Raw genomic sequence first — 6,000 nt, forward strand, 5'->3', positions numbered from 1 at the left:
ATATCTCTAGCAATAACTTCCCTTTATATTCCATTGTTACCGCTTTGGAATAGCCAAAGGATCTAAAGGGTCCACTCTCTCTCTTATTTGTGTTTCCTTTGTCAAAGAATTTATTTCTCCATGTACACGGCTGATAATTATCTGCAGCTCCTGAGCGGTCCACTGTCACTATACCGTAAGCCTATTTTTTTCTTCCAATGTACTATCTTTGATGAATTATAACTTATGGCAGCTGAATGTTAGGATGAATAAAGATTTCAATTTTCATCCAAGCACAAACTCCATCACCTTGATAGTGATTTCATCTCCCTCGTGAGCTCTGTATTTTTTTTAACTTCGTCACATAATGAGGGCATTACTGGCCACCCTTGTCCACCCCTAATTGCCCAGAGGGCAGTTGAGAGTCAACCACATTGCTGTGGGCCTGGAGTCACTTGTTGGTCAGGCCAGGTGAGCATGGCAGTTTTCCTTGCCTAAAGGACAATAGTGAGTCAGATTTTTTTTTTTCCGACAATGGTAATAGTTTCACAGTCATCATTAGACTCTTAATCTCAGATGTTGTTTTAAGTGAATTTGAATTCCACGATCTACTATGGCCAGATCATTACCTGAGTCTGAATTAATAGTCTCATGAGAGTGGCAATGGCCTAGTGGTACTTTCGCTGGACCAGAGTCCCAGGTCATGTCTTGGCGACTTGCGTTCAAATGCCACTAGGTCGGATGGTGGAATTTGAACTCAATAAATATATGTAATTAAGAGTCTAATGATGGCCATGTCAATTGTCAGGAAAAAAACCCATCTGGTTCACGAATGCCATCCTTACCTGGCCTGGTCTCTGTGACTCCAGACCCACAGCAATGTGGTTGACTTTCAACTGCCCTGGGGGCAGTTAGGGATGGGCAATAAATGCTCTCATCCTGTGAATGTTTTTTTAGAAAAACCCATTAGGCCATCACCTCCCTGATATCAAATTTAACCAGACTGCTTGCAAGTTTTGGCATATGCAGTTTGGCCCTGAGCTGAGGTTTTGGGGGAGGGGAGGAAGGTGGAGCTCATGAAGGGGAAGACAGATTGGAATAGCTACTCCTCCTGACCTCATGAAATAGAGCACAAAGTTTAGTCTGAAAAAGATCCTGCTTGTGACTCTCTTCAGCTAGTTTTTGCCTAGCATGAAAATGACAGTGGTTTTCATTCAGGTTAGAATTAAAATAACAGATATTACCAGATCCCAATCCACATCAATGACAAGGACCCTTGTGACCTCACACTGAACTCCTTGCCAGTTATGCTCAGAAGAGCCAGTTAAGATAAAAGACAAAGAGGCAGAAAGGACATGGTTGACCTAAACTGTTGAGCCGCCCAGTTTCCACCAGGTGGATAGCTTTAAAATCAGCACCTGGGTTTCTTTTCTCCTTTTGTTGTACACGTGTAACTTTAGAGAGCTCCAAATAGAAAGGCTTCAGCCCATCAATCACCGATCAGAAATCACCTGGCAAAGGCAAGGATGGGCCCTGGGTGTGTTTAAAAAAAAACCTAGGTTGAAAGCATCAAAAATGTCAGAATCCCTTATATTGTTTGAAGACACGATGAATTTATTCATATTCTTTCTGCACGTTAACCCTTGCACCAATCTGTCCATTTATGAAGTGGGTAGGTTGAAGCTTAAACTGTTTTGATAGATAGTGGCTGGGTCACTTTCACATTCTCTTCAGCTTTTACAATATCTCTGGGCAGATTGTACATGGCTTGCCTTTATCTAACTTTCATTTTTTATCTTTTTGGCTTGATATCCTACTACTCCACTATAGACTTTGCCCTTCCTTGAATTGCATTGTTGGTTTTGGTCTGGCATTTGTCAACACTGATACCTCAACATCATGTTTTCTCTCCTCACTGAACTGTGACTGTAGCTTAAGCAGTTTCAACTTTCGCCTTTACCCAACGTCTAACTACAGGAATGAAGTCCTCTATTATGAGACTGGCATCACTATAATTTGAGTTGGGTCTCCCTCTCCCAGTCAAAGTTCCAGTCAGGATTACAAGAGAAATGCTTTCGGCAGCAGAATCCAAGAGATTGGCCAACGAACATTGGCCACTTTAGCATCAATGGATATTTCTAGCAGAAACACAAGAGTGCAGTGGTGCCTTGACTCTGTGACATTGCTTCCAAGGAGAACACTCTCCTGTTCAACTCTTTCGTGGAATTGTTACTGAGGACTTTTGTGGAACCTGAGATATTGTGGAACATGGAGATCCAGTAGAAGAAACCAACACACACCACTGCCCCCTCCACCCGCCGCGCACACACACACACACACACACACACCATGTATCCAAAGCATCATGGCCTCATAGCCTTGCTCCATTGGAATGGATAACTTTAACATGTATTTACAACCTTCTGAGCTGGTCAAAGGAGCACATGCGGACTATATAAGGTGTTCTGCCTGCCACTAATTTACACTGATGTGCACAGGCAATGAAAATGGTTCATGAAATCCAATATTTCACTGTGTGGTATGAAATGAGTGTTGCATGTATTCTATTCTCACACTACTGTTCTTCATTGTCTTCCTTTCCTCTCTTCACTGACCTCTCGACATTGCACTTTCTGCCAGTGAGAGTAGCTGTAAAGACCAATGTTATCAGCACAATCAAGATGTAAACTTGGGAGAAAGTAGACAGAAGACTGCAAACTCACACTTATCAGGGGACTATTCATTCATGCCAATACAAACTTTGGTTTGGTTTTAAATTATCACGGCAGAATTTTGCATTCTTCGGTCGATGGGTTTGCAGGTAGGGCTGGAGGCAGTGGCTGCCCATAAAAATTCCTCAAATAGCCTTCTCAGCAGCCTTCCTCACCTTCTCTCCACAATGTTACAGTGAAACTACTGGTAGCTTCTCCTGACCCACATGAGGCCATTAAGTAGCCTTCTTTAAAAATGTGTTCATGGCATGTGGCATCAATGACTATGCCAGCATTTGTTGCCCAACCATAACTGCCATGCAGAAGATAGTGGTGCTCTGCCTTCTTGAACTGCAGCACACCATGTGATGTAGTGGCACCCACACTGCTGTTGGGAAATGATTTCCAAGTCTTTGACATACTAGCACTGAAAGAGTTGTGATAAAAATCAGGATAGTATATGGCTTGCAGATGGTGGTATTTCCATTTGGATGGTCAATATTGCAAGATTAGAAAGGGCTGTCAAAGGGGCTTTGATGACTTGTTGCACTGTATCATATAGATGTTTCACAATGCTACCACTGTGCATCAGTGGTGGAGTGAGTGAATGTTGAAGGTGATGGTTGGGGTACCAATCAAGTGGGCCCCTTTGCTCTGGATGGTATCAAGCTTCTTGAGTGTTGTTTGAGCTGCACCCATTCAGGAAGGTGGGCAACATTACATCACACTCCTAACTTGTGCCTTAAAGATGGTGGATACGCTTTGGAGAACCAGGAGGTGAATTACTCACCACAGAATGCCCTGCCTCTGGCCTGTTTTTGTATCCACAGTTTGTATAGGCAGGTCATGTTCAGTTTCTGGTCAATGGTAACCCTCAGGGTATTAATAGAGGAGAATTCAATGATGGTAACACTGTTGAATGTCAAGGGGCAATAATGGTTGGATTCTCTCTTGTTGGAGATTATCATTGCTTGGCACATCTCCGAGGTGATTGCTAATGACCAGTTATCAATCCAAAAATGAGTGTTGTCCAGGACATTCCACTTGTGCATATAGATGTCAGGATCAGAATGGCTCTTACCACTGAACAAGAGGCCCAGGTTCAAGGCCCCTCTTTTCCAGAGGTGTGTCATAACATCTCTGAACAGGTTGATTGAAAAAAAAGCTCCAGTACCTGAGAAGTTGTGAATGGTGCTGATTTTGAAATCATCAGCAAACATCCCCATATCTGACCTTATGATGAAGGTCATCAGGTGACGCACCTGAAGTAGCAATCACATCACTAAAAATCTTGGTCAATATTGAACAAGCGAAGAAAGTTACTAAAGAGAGTTACCATACATTCAGTTAACAATATATTCTTCATACAAGAATCTTTGGCTTATTTATATTATTGTACCATAATGCACAATGACGTGCAACACACATAAAATGGGAATTGTCACATATTTACTCATCACCAGTGCAGCCAAAAATTATGTACGTGGCTATGTACCCTAGCCCCGGAGCTTCTGCTTTAATTGTTTGAATACTTTGGTCTGCGGAGCATATTGTTCTGTCACCATAATCATGGAGGAGGCCATTTGTCCCATCAAGCTTGTGTGCTCACTGCTTGAAAGACCTTCATTCTATTTCCCTCCCCTTTCATTACAGCCCTGCATTTTTTTTTTCAGCCTTCATTTATATAATTCTCTTTTGAAAAAGTCTTGGTGTCTCCTTCCCCCGTCCTTTCAGAGACAGCGGTCTAGATCATAACAAACTTCCCGTGTCAAAACGACGCCTTGTTTGCTGCAATTCTACTTTCTGGAGTGAGCTAATGTTCAGTCCCCGTTTGCTTTGTTGGCAATCTTCTAGTCAGGCTTTACACAAAAATCTTGGCAGATCTCCATCAACAGCTCTAGTCTTTTAACACAGCATTTCAGCAAAACCTCAATAGCCTCTCACTGAACCTGCTGGCTTAATGCTTCTTTGAATTTTCTGGCTCAAACAGGATTTATAATTACAAAAGGAAGGAGGACTTCTGACCACTTTCATACTCTTCCACTTCCTTCAGGCTCATTATTGTAAAAACGATCTGTAGTTTGACAGACGAATTTAAGATAATCTTTACAGCAGATCACAGAAGCTTTACTCGTTTTATTCTGAGTAAATTGGCACAATGAGCTCGAAGTTAATTTGTCAGATTGTTTTTTTCAGAATTATAGATAGTCGTACCATGACCAAAAAAGTCTGAAGAGGTTCTCAGTATCGTTAGGACTATGGTCCAGGGGTTTTATAACTCCACCCTTCCCCCTTTGCACCCGCCCTAAATTTGGGTGGGTCATGTGATCGAAGAAGAGTATTGGCAGCGTACAGGGCTGTAGGATTCACATTACATTCTGAAAGGGAGAGAGAAAGCAGAGTGTGTGAATTAAAATCAAGGACTACATTGGGGAGTTTACCAAGTTGAGACAAGTAAGTTTTACTTTCAAATCATACGATTAATATGTTCAGTTACAAATTTATTTATAATGGTGTGAACAGTTTGAAATATTTTTAAGATCTTTGAGCTGTAGCTCAGTACTGTAATGAGTGGAAGTGAATCAAGGGTCAGTTCTTCAGATATTCCTTATTCCTGCTTTCGGCAATAGTCACTGTATTTTCTTCCTGCATTTCTCTCTCAGATTTTGATTGTCTTTCACACCCAGGTTCCGCCCCCCCCCCAACTTTCTTATACTTACATTCATATTCAGTGAACTTTATTGTATGACCTAAATTTTTATCTGTGTATTGTAAGGCTGCTATTGCATAATTTATGAAGCTAGTCTGTTTACTCATCTGTTACTGTGCTGGTATCTAAGTCATTTCCTTTTACTCAGTAATAGTATTGTCATCAGATATCCAGAAGGAGAAAGAAGCCAATTGGACAGATTACCTGAACTGGCTGAAGGAAAAATAATTCTAATTTTAGCTCTTGCATTGAAAAGAAATGCACAAAACAATACACTGATTTATTTCAGCCGCATTAATGATATATTCAAGCTCTACTGCTGTTAACAACTATTTTGATTGGTGACATTAGAAATAAGTGATATTCAGGACTAGATGCAGAGTTAGAAAATATCAAATCAAGTTTTCTTTTTGATCATTTGAACTGAAGAAGAATGCTATTGTCCTTACATTATTTATATGTATTTAGCCAAAAAGAAAGTTTTGTGGTTAGGGTGGTAAAAGTGAGCAGGGTAAGGCATAATAATGTGCAATGTGTTGACATGTGAAAAGGTACCTAGAGATCTCTTTGCCAGTGTAGTTGTAAATAAATACCTCAATC

The 6,000-nt window shown here is 41.0% G+C and overlaps 1 protein-coding gene and 1 long non-coding RNA gene across 4 annotated transcripts in view; one reads left to right on the forward strand and one right to left on the reverse strand.

Annotated features, from left to right (window-relative positions):
- Positions 1 to 6,000, reverse strand: part of LOC148152131 (uncharacterized) — a 111,757-nt gene that overhangs the window by 70,672 nt on the left and 35,085 nt on the right. The gene's annotated exons all lie outside the window — the stretch shown is intronic.
- Positions 5,054 to 6,000, forward strand: part of LOC122551345 (Krueppel-like factor 3) — a 99,726-nt gene continuing 98,779 nt past the window's right edge. The window contains exon 1 of one of the 3 annotated variants that reach the window (XM_087987191.1): positions 5,054 to 5,144. The gene's annotated coding sequence lies outside the window, so the exon portion shown is untranslated. The remainder of the gene's footprint in view (positions 5,145 to 6,000) is intronic. The other 2 variants (XM_087987179.1, XM_043693085.2) reach the window with 2 other exon arrangements.

This window comes from Chiloscyllium plagiosum, unplaced genomic scaffold (genome assembly GCF_037043375.1).
Source record: "Chiloscyllium plagiosum isolate Xiang-an unplaced genomic scaffold, Cpla_swu_hap1 HiC_scaffold_1, whole genome shotgun sequence".
NCBI lineage: Eukaryota > Metazoa > Chordata > Chondrichthyes > Orectolobiformes > Hemiscylliidae > Chiloscyllium > Chiloscyllium plagiosum.